At 41.0% G+C, this 18,494-nt stretch overlaps 1 long non-coding RNA gene across 1 annotated transcript; it reads right to left on the bottom strand.

The window, feature by feature from the left end:
* Nucleotides 1-6,445: 6,445 nt before the first annotated feature.
* LOC109388416 (uncharacterized) lies at nucleotides 6,446-17,361 on the bottom strand. The gene is made up of 3 exons (XR_002125212.1): nucleotides 17,323-17,361; nucleotides 9,369-10,871; nucleotides 6,446-6,887 (listed from the first exon to the last, which is right to left on the bottom strand). It is a non-coding gene; the product is annotated as an uncharacterized LOC109388416 (long non-coding RNA).
* Between the last annotated feature and the right edge of the window lie 1,133 nt (nucleotides 17,362-18,494).

Genomic DNA, 18,494 nt, shown 5'->3' with positions numbered 1-18,494 from the left:
AGCTGTTAGTGTGAGCGTTGACATATTACTTCAGGGCCTTCCGCCTATAATGGGTTTTTCAAATGTGTTGCCATGTTCAGTTGATTAGTTGTGGGTGATATGAAATGTCAAACTATTAGCCTTGACAACTACTGCCAAGGTTACTATCTTTGGAAAATATCTTTTTAATAATATAACTGTTTGTAAGTGGAAAAGGTGAGGCTCAAAATACAAAGTAACAATAAGTGTGGATTACCAAACCACTGATGGCTTCAGTCTTTCATTTTCCTTGGTGATACATGGTCTGGGGGTTTCTTTTTAATGAACAAGCACTGCCAATGCACCCCTAGCTTTCCATGAGCCACACAAATGTGGATTTCAGGATTGGAAAAAGAAGACAGGGAAGAGAGGGAGGACTGACAGAAACAAACACTTTCAATTGATTAACTCTACCATCTCCTGTGGGTAAGATGTCACCAAGTCACTTCACCACCTGTCCACAGATAAAGGTTTACAAACCTGGCTCTGATATGGAGGAGTTCTTAAAATCTGAATTTGCACATTTCAATCATCAGATGGTCCTGGTCGTCAGGGAACATGGGAAAGAGTCAAGATAGTCTTGGCCCCTTCTCCTTTTTTTTTTAAATCTTTCACTCTCACTAATACCACCCACACCCAGAGCCTCCAGTATTTTTACCAATGTCTTCTAATTAATGGTATTCCTAATTATAGTCAACTCTTCCCTGGTCCTTTCCTCCACACTTAAACTAAACTGCCATCACCTTTACCTCATCTGCATGACACTTATTCCCAATAACTGAATATTACACTGGGACATCAAGGTGGTCTGTAACTCTACCAGACATACAAGAATGTAGGGTCTCCCTATCAAACAGGGGTCAACAATTGTCAATGTATTTGCACCTCTTGGGAAAGATATTTCCATTATAAACTGGGCTTCCTGGAAATTACACCTCAGCCCAAGATTTTTGTTTGAGCTGAGAAATGCTGGTAGAACAAAGCAACAAATTTCTTTTATTATCAGAGTGACATTGACACTTACTCACTGAAAGAAATTAGAAAAAGACTGACCCATGAAAGCAGCTATCACCATCACTGGGAGTTCAGAGGCCAAGCAAGGTGGGATTCACCCACGTAATCAAGGTTTCAACAAAAGGAAAAAAAATATATATATATATATAATGATGTTTTCATGTCAATATGTACTGAGAGGCTATGATGTTGTCTTTTTCTTGCTTTTCACAACAAAATTGGTTGATCTCTTCCACAGAAATCTGTGTTATTCAGCGGATAAAGTGGGAAGGAGTTTACACAAGAAGAGAAAGAGGATTAAAGGGACATTTTATAATATGTGAAAATATGAAAAACAGTGCATCTACCCTGCATTATTGTTTAGAGCAGAGGCTCTAAAACTACAATGCTTTAATCCCAAATCAGATTAGTAGTTGAAATTCCAGGCACTGTGTCATGCTGGTAAGGAAGATATTTGGGGGTAGGGTGTCATTTTCTGTTACACTTTATAGGACCCTAAAAAAGGTTGCCAGCTCTTTACAGAAAGCTGGAACTACAAAAGCACTTGACTGACAAATGTAGGGAGGCTCTGATCCCCAGAATACCAGAAAAATGCAGAAAATTGTCAATGATATAATTTTTTTCCTGTAAGATATATGCAGATTTCAATATGTGGTTTATTTAATCAGTCCAGTACAAAATGGTGATTAAAAAAATTTAATGATACAGATTCTGAAATGTGATACAGATTTTAGTTAAAACTGGTACATGGGTATAGCTTGAAGAAACAGCAAGTTACAATGAATGAAACCCAAAGATCACCAAACAAATCGTGTCAAGGGAGTTGTAATTTTAAATGTGTATTTTTGTTACTTGTTTCTAAAGCAAAGATCTCAACTTATTTTTATTGAGAACACTCTCAAAATAATGTTTTAAATGCATCAAATAAAATATGGAGAATTACAAAGGGAAACACCTTAAAATACAGTTATCAAAATATTAAAAAACAAATATGTAGGAGACCCAAGATGGTGGAGTGGATAAACACTGCAGTTGCCACCTCCTGTGAACACATTAAAATTACAACTAAATTATAGAACAATCAACTTGGAGAACCATCTGAAGTATAGCTGAGCAGAAATTTTAAAACTAAGGATATAAAGAAGAAGCCACATTGAGCCTGGTAAGAGGGACGAGACATGCAAGGGGCCAGCATCAAACCTCAGTGAGGCAATTGAGAATTGGGAGGGATGTCTTAGCCACAGAGGTTCCCCACAGAGGAGCGAGGGACCCCAGCCCTACACCAGGATCCCCAGCCCAGAGTACTGGTGCTGGGAAGAGGAGCCCCCACAATATCTGCCTGTGAAAACCAGTGGGGATTCTGGCAGCCTGGGTGAGACGGAAGGCTGTGGGAAGCCCAGACTTTCTCTTAAAGGGTACGTGCACAAACTCACTCACTTGCAGGACTCACCCTGGGCTCCAGGAGAGGGCCAGTGACTTGGGGAACATGGGAGGCATAAGGGGAATGGGAGGGCAGACTGAGGTGTTTGGCTTGGGGCAAGGGCTGGAGGACAGTCGTCATTTCCCCTGTGTGGGGTCTTCCTCCATGCAGCAGGCACGTGGGTGCCATCTTTCCTGTGTTGAGCACTCCCCCATGCCCATGGCCAAATCTGAATCTGAATTGATCTGGTGAGCTCTGCTCACTCCACCCTGGTGACTCCCTGAGACCTCACCAAACCCAACTCACGTACTGCAAGAGGCTTTATTAGTGGCTGAACCTGAAGGGAGCCAGCATGTGGCAGCAAACCTCAGAGTGTCTTGGCTTTTTGTGGAACTACGCCAGACCAGGTACTGGTGACAGCTGTCCTCAGTTCACGGCATGGCCTCTCCCACATACCTCAAGATTTAGCATACACAGCGACCAATTGCCGATAGCTTTGTAGCTCCTACCAGGTATTCCCCAGCTGGTCACAGGCAGTGGCTGACCTTGGCCTGCACCAGAGCCCTTCCCAAGAGGCCCCAGAACCAACATACTTTGAGGTTAGCTTCAGACCACAGCAGAGCACCACCCAGTTAGCCCCATAAGTGGCACATCCAAAGGGCAGTCTCAACAGGCACCAGAGCCCACTGGGATGAATCCCCCCACACAGCAGCCCGTAAACTGTGGATATGGCTGAACACCACAGCCAGTCAGCCTGAGGGTCTATCCCACCCACTGACATGCCAATAGCAAGCAAGGCTCAACCATAACAGGAGGCCACACACAACCCACACAAGGGACACTCCTGGAACACCCAGTACAGGTGACCGGGAGGACTGTGCCACTGGGCTCCACAGAACACCACATAAGGCCACTGGCCAAGACTGGGAGACATGGAAGATCTACCTAATACATAGAAACAAACACATAGAGGCAGCCAAAATGAGGAAACAAAGAAATACATCCCAAATGAAAGAACAGGAGAAAACTAAAAAAAAAAAAAAAAAAGAACTAAATGAAATGGAGGCAAGCAACATACCAGATATAGAGTTCAGTGAGAACTTCAACAAAGAGATAGCAAGCATAAAAAAGAACATAAAAACCATAAAAAAGAACCAGTAAGAAGAGAAGAATACAATAACTGAAATAAAGAATGCACTAGAAGGAATCACCAGCAGACTAAATGAAGCAGAGGATCAAATCAGTGATTTGGAAGGCATGGTAGCAGAAAACACCCAATCAGAAGAGTAAAAAAAGAAAAAATATTAAATGAAGATAGTTTAAGAGAACTCTGCAGCAACATCAAGCATAACAACATTCATATCACAGGGGTACTAGAAGGAAAAGACAGAAAGCAAGGAGTTGAGAACCTATTTGAAAAAATAATGACTGAAAACTTTCATAACTTGGCAAAGGAAATAGGCATACAAGCCCAGGAAGCACACAGTCCCAAACAAGATCAACCCAAATAGGCCCACACCAAGACATAGTATAATTAGAATGCCAAAGGTTAAAGACAAAGAGGAGATCCTAAAAGCAGCAACAGAAAAACAACTAGTTACATATAAGGGAACTCCCTTAAAATTGTCAGCTGATTTCTCAACAGAAACTTTGCAGGCCAAAGGGATTGGCAAGAAATAATCAAAGTGATGAAAAGCAAGGACCTACAACCAAGATTACTCTACCCAGCAAAGCTATTATTTAGAAGTAAAGAACGTCCCAGACAAGAAAAAGCTAAAGGAGTTCATCATCACCAAACCAGTAGTGCAAGGAATCTGAAAGGGGCTTCTTTAAGACAAAAAAAAAATTAAAAATATGAATAATTAAATGGCAATAACTACATATCTATCAACTATTACTTTCAGTGTAAATGAATTAAATGTACCAATCAAAAACACAGGATGGCTGACTGAATAAGAAAAAAATTCTCTTACATATGCTACTTACAAGAGACTCACTTCAGATGAAGACACACACAGACTGAAAGTAAAGGGATAAAAAAAGTTATTTCTTGAAAATGCAAAAAAACAAACAAAATAAGCTGGGATAGCAATACATATACTTATTCCAGACGAAATAGACTTAAAACAAGTGCTATAACAAGAGACAAAGAAGGACCCAGTAATCTCACTTCTGGGGATTTATTCGAAGAAACCCGAAAAACTAATTTGAGAGAACATGTGCACCCATATGTTCATTGCAGCATTTTTAACAATAGCCAAGATGTAGAGGAAGCCTGTCTGTCGATGGAAGAATGGACAAAGAGGAGGCAATACACATATACAATAGAATATTGCTCTGTCAGGGAAGGGAATGGATTCTTGCCATCTTGGCAGCATGGATGGACCTGGAGGGTGTCTTGCTGAGTGGAGTATGTCAGACAGAGAAAGAAAGATGCAATGGATTTTGTTTATATATGGAATCTAAAGAACAAGAAACAAACAAACAAAACAAAAACACACTCATAGATACAGGGGACATTGTGATGGTTGCCATATAGGAGGGTGTTTGGGGGGATGGGTGAAAAATGGGAGAGGATTAAGAAGTACAAATAAGTTGTTACAAAGTAGTCATGGGATGTAAGGTATAGCATAAGGAATAAAGTCAATAGTATGGTAATAACTATAGTTCCAGGTGGGTACTAGACTAGTCAGGGGGATCACCTCTTAAATTATATAAATATCTAACTACTATGCTGTACACCTGAAATTAATATAAAATAATAGTGAATATCAACTGTAATTGAAAATTAAAAAGGGGGCAAAAGGTGAAGGGAAATAAGAGGCTCAAATTTCCAAGTATAAACCAAATAAGTCATGGGGATGTAGCATACAACATAGGGAACATAGTCAATAATATTGTGATAGCATGGTATGGTGTCAGATGGTTGCTGGACTTTTATCATGGTCATCACTTCTTTAGGTACATAAATGTTGAATAATTATGGTGTATACCTGAAGCTAATGTAATATTTTATGTTAGCTATATTTTTAAATAAAATTATTTTAAAAGAACAAATATGTAATATAGTAATATGTGTACTTTATTTATTTATTTATTTATTTATTTATTTATTCATTTATTTGATTGGGGAACAGCCATGGTCATTGGTTACACATTGGCATAGTTGACTCTTTTAAGGAGGGCGCAGCTCACAGTAGCCCATGTAGGGATCAAACCGGCAACCTTGGTGTTATCAGCACCATGCTCTAACCAACTGAGCTAATCAGTCACCCCTGTACTTCTTTATTAGTGCATTAAATAACAGGATCTGGTGCTGAGTTTAGTAATCCCTATAATTTTGAGGTAGTGATGAGCATAAATGGTAGTTTGATATCTCTGTAACAACTGTAATGTGATGTGAAAATATCTGATTTCTAGTGATAAAGTCACAAGTACTATCGATACTCTGGTGGTTTGTTGTCTACATTTATAATGAAAGGAAATGCCAAGTTTCAGTTAGAGGTTAGTGAAAATGGTATAATTATTTTCTCATTCAAGTTCACGGATCCTCTGAATTCTAACCATAGACATTTTGGGGGTCCATAGACTCCAGCTTAAGAACCAATGTAGTTCTTTTTCTTTCTTTCTTTTTAAAGATTTTTATTGGGGAATTGGGGGATTGGAACAGCACTGGGGAATTGGGGGAAGGGGAATAGACAAGTTGCTGTCCTTTGTTCTTCAGTCTAGCTGTGGAAGACATTGCTTCACTGGCCCAAGTTGGCACCATCATTGTGCTCTTCCCGGGCGAGGCAGATCAGTCGCCGGCCTCTGGACGGCCACTCACGCTGGCTACTGGCTACACATGGTAGCCCATGGCAACTCACTGCAGCAATGGCTGCATCCTACGCCGTCGCCGGCGACTCACGGCAGCCCAGCTCCAGGTTGAGCTGTTGTTCAGCATCTTAGCTGTAGAGGGCAGTGTCACTGGCCCTCATATGTGGGATCCGAACCGGGGCCCTCTGGCGTCCCAAGCCAGCTCTTAACCACCGCGCCACTCGGCTGGCCCCAATGTAGTTTATGAGGCAACAGTTACTGAGTGTTCTCTACGCTTTTTGAAAGAACATGCCACCCCCCTGCTTGTTCAACATCACAGGTCTAAGCCCCTCTCACTAAAAGCCACAGAGGCCATCATGGAAACACTGACATTCCCAGTCTTCATCCCATAACACGGCAATGGTGTCCAATCAGAGAGGTTGAGACACTTCTCCACGTCATAATAATCTTGCCAATTGGAAATTTCTGGAAAGTTTAATCATTTTATCATGGTAGTGGAGTAAAACAACACTGTTCACATGTATAATTCCTTCTGGAGTAACTGTTGAGCATGGAAATTCCAGTTTCCCAACTCTTGGTCAGAAGCTCTGACAGAAGAGTCTTCTTGGCTGCTGAGTTTCTGAAAAGGAAAGAAATGAACATTTTTTCAAAATTTCTTTCAAAAAAATTGTTTAAGTTAATGTCATTAAGGAAACAAACAGAAATTGGACTATCTTGAGAGGCAATGTAACAAGATACAGTGTCTTCAGGATCAAACAGATTTGGGTTCAAATTTCAGTTAGATATTTACTAAATATGACATTGAGTAAGTATTTAGTCTCTCCAAGCCCCAGTTTCCATAGAAGTAAAATGTATATGGTAGCACATATCCCAAGCAGCATTGGGAGGACAAAAATGAAGCAGTTAGATATGCGCAGACACTTAGAACAGTGCCTCAAACATGTGCTCAGTAAAGCAATGCCATCTTATTCTCTCTAAATACAATCATTGTTACCACTTCCCTTTTTGTTATGTGGCTCCTTCTAGGAGTGGTAGAGATGTCAATTTTCTCATCAGAAAAATGTTATGTTCTACTCTTAAAATTTCTTATGAAAATATTAATTTGGAAAACATATTTTTATAAGACATGAAAACTCCCTAGCAAAGAATAAATGCTAAGTTTCTGGAACAGAAAAAGAATTCCAAATACAGAGGAGAGGGAGGAACCAGAGCAAGAAGCTGTTAAAGAACAAAAATACTCTACTGATGGTTTAATAACAAAATGGCAAGGCAATAAATTGGGGTTCCCAACACCAAACAAAAATGTAATTATTCAGCTCTTCATGTGAACAGCACTATTGATCCAAATCACAAAGAGTTTTATAAAAATTGCTGTGTTTTCCTCCCTTTTTATTTTTAGCCTGGCAAAATCGATTCTTTAAGCATTGCCTCATATCCACAGGAGCAGTCAATTTATATGCAACTCACTATGTTAAGTTCCCTGATTTTTTAAAAATTCAACTTTGATACTTATTTTAGCCAATAATTAAAATATAACCTAAAAGGACTGAGGCTGGTAAGAGAGCAAAAGAATTGTATCAGATCATGGACTATTCTTGCTGTTTCCTAGGTCAATTTAAGAAATTTGGGTCAAATGGTGACTATTTAAATGTAAGGAGATCATCTATAAAGTAAGCAACAAGAAGCAACCTCCTTCAGAAAGGTTGTGTTTTTCCACCAATGGTATTTTAGTATCAAACATATTTAAATAATAATTGTAACAACCAACATTTCTTGAACAATTATTTACTATATTCCAGTCACATGAATTACTTCCTTTAGCCTTCACAAAAACCCTAGTAAGCAGGTACTATTATTATCCTATTTTACAAATCTGAAACTGGTTTATAGAGGTGCTGTTGATGTGGAGCAGAAAGTAGAAGGCGAAGTAAAGATACCAATTAAGGGGTCTGTGGGCAGAGACCATTCAATAAAAACTTCTTGCATCACCAACTCAAAAGTATTACAACTAGCCATCTACTCCCATTCTTTTAAAAATGAAACTGAAAACTCCCCCATCAGCTTGTACTGTCTCTGGCAGTCTTTGTCCAGAACTTTCAGCTAAGGTGCTGGAAACATTGGCATCAGAACTAGCCAAACAGACCCAGAAATGGGGGATCAATCCTTTCCTCTGTTCATCCTCGGGCAGTGGCTACCTGAAGAAATGGTCCTGATCTAAGACGGCCAGGGCATGGAGGTAAAAACCCCACCATGGGACATAGTTGGACACCTACCTTCATTTTTGGCAACATTGAAAGGGGGCTAAATAATTTTTACTCTTCAAATTGCTTACTATCATGAGCAGTGGGAGCATTGTAACAGAAAGAATTTTTGAAGAGGTGCAAAATAATCAGCATTGTCATCAGAGAGTTAACTTTGACAGAGTGGAAGCATACCTTCCAGAGAAGCCTAGAGTTTCTGGAGTTATTCTCTCTCCCTCCCCCAAATGTGATCTTGTTCATGGTTTTTTCCACAGAAAGGCTAGTGTCAGGTGAAAATATAGCTTTGGAATCCTGGATTCTCACCAAGAGGCCAGGTGCTTCCCCAACAATGCTATCAGAAAAAGGTTTCCCTTCTGGAATTTTGGAGTAAGAGTTTCATTTATAAAACTGTATTTGCTGAGATGAAGCATTGAGGACAGTGGTATTATTTTTTTCCTATCAATTAAGTTAGGTTTAGTTATGTAAAACAATCAATGAAGCTGAGGAGTTTTAAACCAACATTCCACCCCAGTTGCCTTTATTTTGGTTTTGTGATGTTAATAACTATTTCTAAGAGAGCAAATTTTAACATTTAATTTCCCAAGACTCTTCCCAACCTGTTAAAGTTTTCATTACGTGCGGAACTTCCACCATCTTACTTTTAATAGTCAATATATCCTGGCCCACATATAGATATGGACACAAAGATCAACAGACAAAAGATCAAGATAATTAACACCGTGTAAGAACCATTCTACTCAAATCGTAAGCATTACTTGTTACCTTCTAAGATCCTAACATTTCTATAGGCACTGAGGAATAAATGAGAAAGAAAATTCAACAAGAATATAACCAGTTACCATTTATTGTGTATTTATTCTATGCCAGGTACTGTACTGGTAACGTTGCACAGACGTTGACTTGATTCTCATCCATTCTCTGGGAGGTAAGTACAATAATTACTATTTGAGATGCAAGGAAGCTTAGAGTCAGAGAGCTGAGTGAATTTCCAGGCTCCTACAGCTGGCAAGTGGTAGACCTGGGGTTTGAACCCATACCTTTGACCACTGGGCCTCAAGTAACCTCTGCCCTGAAGAAATTTATACACAGCCTAAGGAATAAAACTCATGTGCACAAAGGCTGGCTGTGCAAACTACTTGGGAAAACACTTAGAGAGAGGCCTGGAAGTATAAAAAATAAGCCACAAAGTTGGCTACAAAATAAGCAGATATGTTATATGGCTTTCCTTGTAGAATCATCTCAGTAAGATTTTAAAGCCCCAATATCACATTCTGCCAAGTCCCAGTAAGAGGTAACATGATATTCATAATTGAATTGTATTAATTTATTGGGGTAGCTTTTCCCATTTCTACCATAACAAATAGGCTTTAAAAACTTCAATAGTGATGGTGTTCCCTTTTATATTCAGATTTACTTCTAACAGTATTCTGGGGAATTACTCAATAACTCTTACAGAATCTTGATGAAAAGATAATGGTATATCTATTGGGCATCTTTTTCTTTTTTTGCCATGGGTGGAAAATGAAGGTATATAAAGGCTAATAACGTTCTCTATGGTTTAACAGCAAATCAAATGAAATTATAGGTGTGAAAGAGTTTTGTGAGAGTGAGGAGCGCTATCCAAATATCAGGCATTATTATGAAGAAAGCTGATACTCCACAATGTCTTGACCACCACACACCAAGTACATTTTACTGACTAGCCTACGACATCTGCTTTAAATGTAATTTTCTAATTTATTCACTCACTTAACAAATATTCATATGTCAGACACAATGCTCTTGAGCTAGGAACCAGAAGATAAAACAGAAAAAGGAGAGGAAGCAGAAACTAGCTTTTCTAAGTACTAGTAAAGAAGTTATAATTCAGGATATCAGAAATCATGTGCCAAGGAACAAGTTGAGCTAAGAAACACTGGTTCCATTTTGCATGTAAAAAACATTCAATAAATGAATATTGATTAATGAACTGGAATTTCATTGAGGCAAGTTGAAAGAGCTAGATCATTTAAACAGATGCCAAAGGAAGTTTTGGCCATAAATCACTCATGGTTTTCTAATGCAAAATATCAGGAGGTGAAAAGAGTTTATAAAATATATTTTTGCCAAATAGTTTCTTCAAAAATCTTCCTCTAAAAGCAATATTTATATGGTCACTTTGGAATCTGGTTTTTTTCTTTCTAAGAATTTGAATGAGTTTTTAAAATAAGTGTTAGCCACTACTATCTCATGATCCAGCCAGCAACACAAGATCCTTCTATCTTTATTTGGAGATCAAATTCATCGAAAGTCTAGGCTTCTGTTCACAGCCACGAAGCCCATCCAAGCTCCAACATCTCCACCTGCAGGAAATAATGAGAAATTCATTTCAGCACCCAGCCTTTTTTGGATATAGGATCAAACAGTACACCCTACAACAATGTCATTTGGATTTTCTTTCCCATTTTTTCCACCCCCAATCCTTTACCTCTCTCCCCATAAAACACACCTATTCTTAAAGCTGATCTCAAGTCATATGCTTTCCCCAGTCATCAGAAAATGACAAGAAGTAGGAAATGTACCGCCTTCCTCTGCTGAAGAGCAAACCTCTTTCAGTGGTCTTTCTAGACAGTACAGCAGACATGCAACACCCGAGTCAGACAAACCTCCAATGACAGGTCTGAAGGTGAAAGAGAACAAAAATAGACTCTAGGATTCCACACATTTCTCTGACCACATAAAAAGTATTGACTAGAGTCCCAGAGAGTTGTGAACACTTGAACAATCTCAAAAGAGATTGGCTCAGGCCAGCACTGAGGAATTCCAACAAGGCACATTTCTTCTTGTCAGTTAATCAAGGTCCTGTGGCTTCAGCTTAAACTAGTGAACAATTCTGTCCTGACGTGATATTCAATAAGCTCAACCAATGTCATAGAACAATGTCATAGAACGTCACCTCAAGGTGTGGTCAGATTGCTTGGGGTGCCCCTTACTCCTCTTAGTGGTTACTTCTAGACCAGCATTGCCAATAGAACTCACTGCAATGATGGAAATGTCTTTTACGTGTACTGTCCAATGCAGTAGCGGCTGGCCACATGTGGTTCTTAGAACACTTGAAATGTGCCTCGTGGGACTAAACAACCAAATTTGTAGCTGTCTTTAATTTTAATTAATTTAACTTTCAATACCCACATGAGACCAGTGGCCACTGTCTTGGCCAACACAGTTGATACAAAGTCACATGTAGAGTTAGGAGTTTGCCAGGGAAAAGCCTGGCATGGTTTCTATCAGCTATATCTCTAACAAACTGCTTCTTTCCTGCCTTCTCTCTGCTTCCATATGCTAATCCATTTCTGATTTTCATTTTCTGACACTGCCATACTTGATAAACTACCCCCCACCCCCATTAAAAGACAATCTCAGCAGAAAAATGGCCAAACATCCCAGAAAGAATCTTAGGGTTCACAGTTAAAGTTTTTTCAGAAGTTACATTTTGTTCCCGTGTCTTTTGTATTATCTAACTAAAATCAAGCTAGCTAAACACTTCATGGTATAATTAATCATTTGACTTTTCCTGTCCAAATGGAACAATTTCCAGAGCTGCTATTGAGAGCCCTTCTAGGGGGCATAAGAAGAACATTCACTTGTGGTTTTGTAAACAGCCTGATGATCAGAATCACCTGTGAGCTCCTTCAATGAACTTTCCAAGGGCCCCTCCTAGGCCTGATGAATCAGAAAATGCAGAGGTGGGTTCCCACATCTCTACATTTGATAATCTCTCCAGTGCTAGAGTAACCAGACACTTGCAATCGGACCCACTTTTTGGAAGTCCTGGCTTATACAATATTGGACATGAAATTAGCAACAGGAATGTCCTCTATACTCTGTCCCCAGATCTGGTACAGTATGGACTTGAGCAGAAGGAAATTTCAATAATGCACTCTAGAAAATGCTGTGGTTTCAGGGAAGAAAACCATTTCAAGTTTAAACTCTTATTAGGAAGAAATTTTCTCCCCTAAGGAATTTGAAATGCCCATTCCTCCATTGAGGTATTTCAGTAAATGCTGCAGAACCATCTAGGGAACACAGACAATCGCTCAGTGTCCAAGTCAGCAAGCACAAGAAAGCAAGGTGCCATACCGGAGCCACCATTTGTAGGGCTTCAAGTAGAGCAGAAAGACAATTGTGCAGAAGAGACCAAGAGCATCACAGGGCAAAATGAGAACAGCATGGGCCCACAGAATACATCAGAAGAGGAAGTCCTCCAAACCTCTGGAACCTCACCAGTTCCTTTGTGAGGAGGAACTAGTAGTTTACATCAAAACACTTTGAGGGCTGGCCGAGTGGCTCAGTTGGTTAAGAACTTGCTCAAGAGTGTGAGCTCTGAGCTAACAGCAGTTCGAGTCCCAGCCTGAGCTGAGCTGCCAACAGGTGGCAGGATGGCTCAGCTAAAAAATATACATATATTTTTCAGTTGGTTATATTTCCAGATTAGTGTCTGCATGGTAACATACATATAGTTCTAGTTCTCTGGGTATAGGTCCAACCATTTACAAGTATATTTGTCATCTTCATAACAATTCCAAGTTAATAAACCTTGTGAAATGGTGCTGTGTGTGGCCGCCAGGATTGAATTAACCATCCTGATGATGACAGTCAAGATTCTGGTGTGTCCATCAAACCTGGCCAGTAGCTGTCCATGAAAAATAAAGCCTTACTTGGGCTCATTTCTATTGGGTCATCTGAAGACACAATCTTAAAATTTTGAGAACTAGAGACCAAAAGATGATGCCTTTGTTTTTAATGTTTCTTTTCCCTCCTTTCCATTATATTTTTATGCCAAAGACTAAAATACTTGCCCAAACTATACTGGGTCCATCTTTTGCCTTTTCTTCAAGAACTCTCTTGAGGGAGTGGTAAGCCGAGTTTTCTGGAGCTTTCATTTACAAGTGTGGAAAAAGAGAAAATGTATAACATCAACCACTTTGGTGGTGGAGAGGGGACAAACAAACTAATTAGATGGGGCAATGCTGTAAGCCACATCTATTTGTTTTAGATTTTCTTCAGTCTATAAGAACTGAGGCTAAAATAGATAATGTGTTATTTTCCTTGAATATGGGTAGATATTAGAGACTCAATCTCCTGATCCCATTAAGTGCTCTGAAAAAATGGGGGGCTTTCTCTTTATTCCTCCAGTAGAAATTTCTTGGGGTTTTCTGGAAGCAGAGACCTTAAACCCAAGAGGGCTTCCCTTCCCTTTCACTGGTTTGTGACTCTGACCTTTTGAAGAATTTGGTTGCATTGGAGATGGAGATGTAGGCAAAACTGGTCGGACACGTGCATCATTCACTCAATGACTCACACTAACACACTCATAGTGATTCCATGGGCTCTTGTTTTCTGCTGTTGAACATTTCCATTCTTGCTGCATTATGCTTCCATGCCTCTGTTATTAGATGCATCTGCTCAGACAAGTTTGCTATCATTTATCTCACTTATAGTAACATCGAGCACACCATTAGTACTGCTGAAAATTACCCTGTCTCCATGAAGATGCCTTAATAGTTTTGAAGGAAAGCTACCCAAATTATAGTGTGTGGGGTAGAGAGTTCACACCTGTCTATATATGTGAAGACCTTCAAGCACCGTGCTGCATTTTTTTTTTATTCATTTTCTCTGGAGTAGGTTAAACCTCTTGAACGAAGATCCATGCTCAGTACCAATGGGAAAGGAGTGTGTATGGAAACACACACGTTTACGTGAATGTCTTCATTATTTAAGTGCCATTTCTGCCTTCATCTCTTTCATTGCCTTTTCACTTTCAAAAATAAATCTGGTATTTACAATTATTTTATCATTTCTCCCAAACATGTGCTATTTGGGTATGCTGGAAGCCATAGCAAGTCTGTCTTGTCTTGTCTTATCTTGTCTTGTCTTGTCTTGTCTTGTCTTTCTTTCTTTCTTTCTTTGTTTCTTTCTTTCTTTCTTTCTTTCTTTCGTCAATTTGTAAAAGTATTGCTCTGGTCAATTTGTAAAATAATGGTTCTGGAAGCTTTAGTTGTTTTCTCATTTTTGTTAAACAATTGAGAGTTACTATGTAATTGCCTTCAGTTCCAACAGTAAAAAGAACTTGCTTTGCTTTTTAGGATCCACACATCTCTTAGTCCATGTACAGCCAAACAGCACTGTCATTCCCTCCTGAATTTGTGTCTTGAGCAGGGGCAGGAGAAAATTGTGGTGGTCTGGAGAATTCCAAGTAGGGTTTCTACCTCCTCAATGATTCTGCGTTTGTGTGTCCCCTGCTGGTTTTGTTCATGGTAACAGCTCTTGAGGAAGTAGGTCTGAGGAAACAGGTGCTTTGGTAGAAATAAGTAGAAGAGAATGAAAAAGACTAAAATATCTGCTACTACCTAAGCATTAATGAGCTTAGACTCCCCACCAAATGGGTAAGGATAAATATTTTTAGAAAATTTTTGCCTTTTAATTGACTGTCCCAGGAAGTTAGTTTCCATGCTTTTGAAGCACCTGTTCATAGCATTGTTTTACCATTTATCATAAGTAGAGGCAGGACACTTGAACATGGGAGAGAGAGGTGTGTGTGTGTGTGTGTGTGTGTGTGTGTGTGTGTGTGTTGAGATACTTAGTTCAGCTGCCCCATTTCCATCAGCTGCCCTATTTATTAAAAATATGGACAACTGGTATTTCCTTAAACTTCTCTAAGGTGCTGTGCAAATACACTTTTAAGGTTCCCACTTCCATCACTGCCATTTCCAGCCTAATAATTGCTCCTATATAGAAACTGTGGACCACCACCCCACTTATAGTGTGCTGAAATGCATCTGTTTAACTGTCTAGTTATGTATAATGGAAGTGTTATCAAATGGTGATTCTGAAATTTTCTTGTGCCTCCAAAACATGGCTTATTTTCCATAACAACCTCACTCTGGCTACCAGCCAATTCTCTAAGTGTGAACAGCCCAACTGTAAGTAGCTGACTGAAGCCCAAGCGGTTTTCATCTCTATATTCCAACATTGCTGGGCATATCTGGAGAGTGGTAGGCCTGACCTGGCAGGCACACATTGGTAGTATAGGTCAATGCTCCTTTGGGGCTGAGACCTCAGAGTGTCATCATAGGAAAAGAGAGAGAATCTCCTTGGATTGATACAGAATAAATACAGTTTCTGGTGCTTGGCCAACATGGGTCCAGAGAAGCAACAGTGGTCACTGCACTGTTAGGAAGGGCCTGGGCTGTGGTGGCCTTCCACATCTCCACCATGGCCACATGCTACCACTATTTCTCCCATACCCTAACAACAGCCTCCCACCTGCTCTCCCCACTGCCATGTGTCCTTCTTGCAACCTGCAATTCCACTCTGAATCAGAGTGCTCTTCAAAATCCCAAACTGATCATCTCACCTTTGGGATGAAAACTTTTCAAAAGTTTGTACTGCATTTGGAATAAAGACTAAAATCCTCAATATAGCTTACAAGGCTAGTGGGGCCTCTAACCTATGTTGCCAATCAACCTCAAGTCCAAAGAGCTTCCTTTGTTTGCATTGCTTATTTTGAGAGTGAATCTAACATTGAATTCTAAGCTCCATATGAGCAGAGTCAGAGCCAGGGTCAGAACCAATCGCTATATCCATGGTGCCTAGTGCAGAGCCCGGTATAAAGTAGGTTATCAATGGTTACAACTATTTACTGAATAAATAAATGAATAACTCATGTGGTGGCAGTGCCAAGAACAAGTAGCACCAGCCCTTGTGGAACTTACAGGAAAGTGCTCCCTTGGCAAGAACGTTTATGACCGTGGCCAGCTTTCCTATTCCTGTGGCTTCATTGGCAGTAAAATAATCAATCACAGACATCATCAAGTAGGGCCAGAGTAGAGATGAACAAAGATGAAGAACTTGATGGTGAGCAAAGCTGAGACACCTCCTGGCCATGTTTTGAGAAATGTTGGAATAACTGAGTCCAGAAATTTCCTTGGCAAGAGCCAGGAGCTCCAAGAAATATGTTTTCCCTTCTCATTATCACTTGGCAAGATTTGAGTAGTAGGCATATCAAGTTACCAAGCAACAGATACCTCTCTGGTACTAGAATATAGGGAGAGGTTCCAAGAATGAATAGCAAAGACTCAGTGAGCTTCAAGGGTTTTAAGCCAACATTGATCCATGGAATCCTATCACAGAATTCATTGAATCATTGAGATGTTGCCTCATCTCATTACACTTCCTCTAATCAAATACCAGAGGCATAAAAATGGTCATAACTTCAAAACATGGTTTAAATATATCTCAACCCTCTTTATAAACCTGTTTCTGGGAGATTACAGTCTTTTAAATGTATTTTCTTAGAGATCTTTTGTCATTTAAATGTCATGTTTGGAGACTTCCGGCAAGATGGCGGGATAGACAGACGCTGTGCCGGCTACCCCCAGGATCACAACAGAATTACAAATAATTTATAAGATATTCAACCTCAGAAGTTTCCTGGACACTAGATGAACAGAACCTCTAAATGAAGGACTTAAAGAGGAGGCCACGTCGAGTCTGGTAGGAGGGGCGGAGACGAGAGAGGGCGAACCCCGTGAGGGTCACCTCAGCGGTGGGGAGGCTTCTCCGGTTGGGGGCGAGACCCTCCGGCCCCACACCACGCTCACCACCCCAGAGTTACGTTGCCGGGAAGAGGAGTTCTACGATAGCTGGAAGGAGAAAATAGTGAGGACTCTCTTTGCTCGGCTCGGAGAGGCTGGGGGCGTCTGGAGAAACAGTGGAGCTGGCAAACCGAATTGCTCACTGGCGATCACTCACCCGGTTCCTGGTGGAGGGAGAGGCTTTGTGAGCGGGGCCCAGGAGCCTCCAGGAAGGACTGAACTGAGTGACTTTGGCACGGGAGCTGGAGGTTTGTGTTCCATTTGTTCCCCTGGTGTGGAGCTTGCATGCGGGTGGTGCACAGGGGACCGCCATTTTTTCAGGGCTGGGCCCTCCCACAGATGCTCAGGTCTGGGACCGCATTAGTCTGCTGGAATTGGCGCAGGAGTGCGTGCATGCATGCGTGTGCATGCGGCCTTGGATCCCCACCCTCCATACTGTTTGTGCTGCGTAGGCAGGGAAACGCCTGGCAAGCACACTTCAACTACAACAGACCCGGAAGTGCGCGACTCGCCTTAGATCCCTGATTTCTGCACTGCGCATGCAGAGTTGTCTTGGTGGCAATTGGCTGTCGGGCTGTTCAGCCTGATCTTTGAGCGGCTGATTGGGACAGGCTGAGACAGGGAGTTTTCCTGGGAGTGTAGGGCCGCGAGCTAGGCACCTGCGTGATTAAGCCGGGGCTTTCCAGGCGAGTTTGTGTGGGTTGGCTGCTCATGCAGGAGTGCATGCTGCTCTGACTTGGTGGGGGCCACTGACCACACCCTGTGGTGCCTCGGGGGCCTGCCCCACCCACCTAGAGCTGTGTTGCCAGGGGCACCCTGAGCCCCTGGTCCCTAGCTCCGACCTCTGCAGGCCACAGAGGGTTTTTTGCAGCAGCAGACAGCCCACAACAACCTGTGAGGATTTTTGGTGGTGTGCACAGTTCCGAAGCACACAGCAACTAATTGTGGGAAGCTTACTGCAAGTCTAGAGGGAGGTCGGCGCATGACCCACTGAGCCCTTCCCCCCAGCAGCTGGTGCTGAGTCGCCCAGAATCTCTCTATTGCTGAGCAAGTGGTCTGCAGTGCAGATTACAGCAGGCAGAGAGCCCCTCCTTTTTTTTTCTCTTTTTCCTTTTTTTTCCCTCTTTCTCTTTTTTTTTTCTTTTTTCTTTTTCCTTTTTTCTTTTTTCTTTCTAGGTGACCTAATACATCGAAGCAATCAGAGCGACAGCCAGAATGAAGAAACAAAGAAACATGTCCCAAGTAAAAGGTCACAAGAAACCTCAAGAAGTGCAACTAAATGAAACAGAAGTATCCAACCTTTCAGAGACAGAGTTTAGAACATTGACG

This window comes from Hipposideros armiger, unplaced genomic scaffold (genome assembly GCF_001890085.2).
Source record: "Hipposideros armiger isolate ML-2016 unplaced genomic scaffold, ASM189008v1 scaffold_195, whole genome shotgun sequence".
Classification (NCBI taxonomy): domain Eukaryota; kingdom Metazoa; phylum Chordata; class Mammalia; order Chiroptera; family Hipposideridae; genus Hipposideros; species Hipposideros armiger.
Note: the sequence above shows the minus strand (reverse complement) of the source record. Positions and strands in the feature narration are given on the sequence as shown.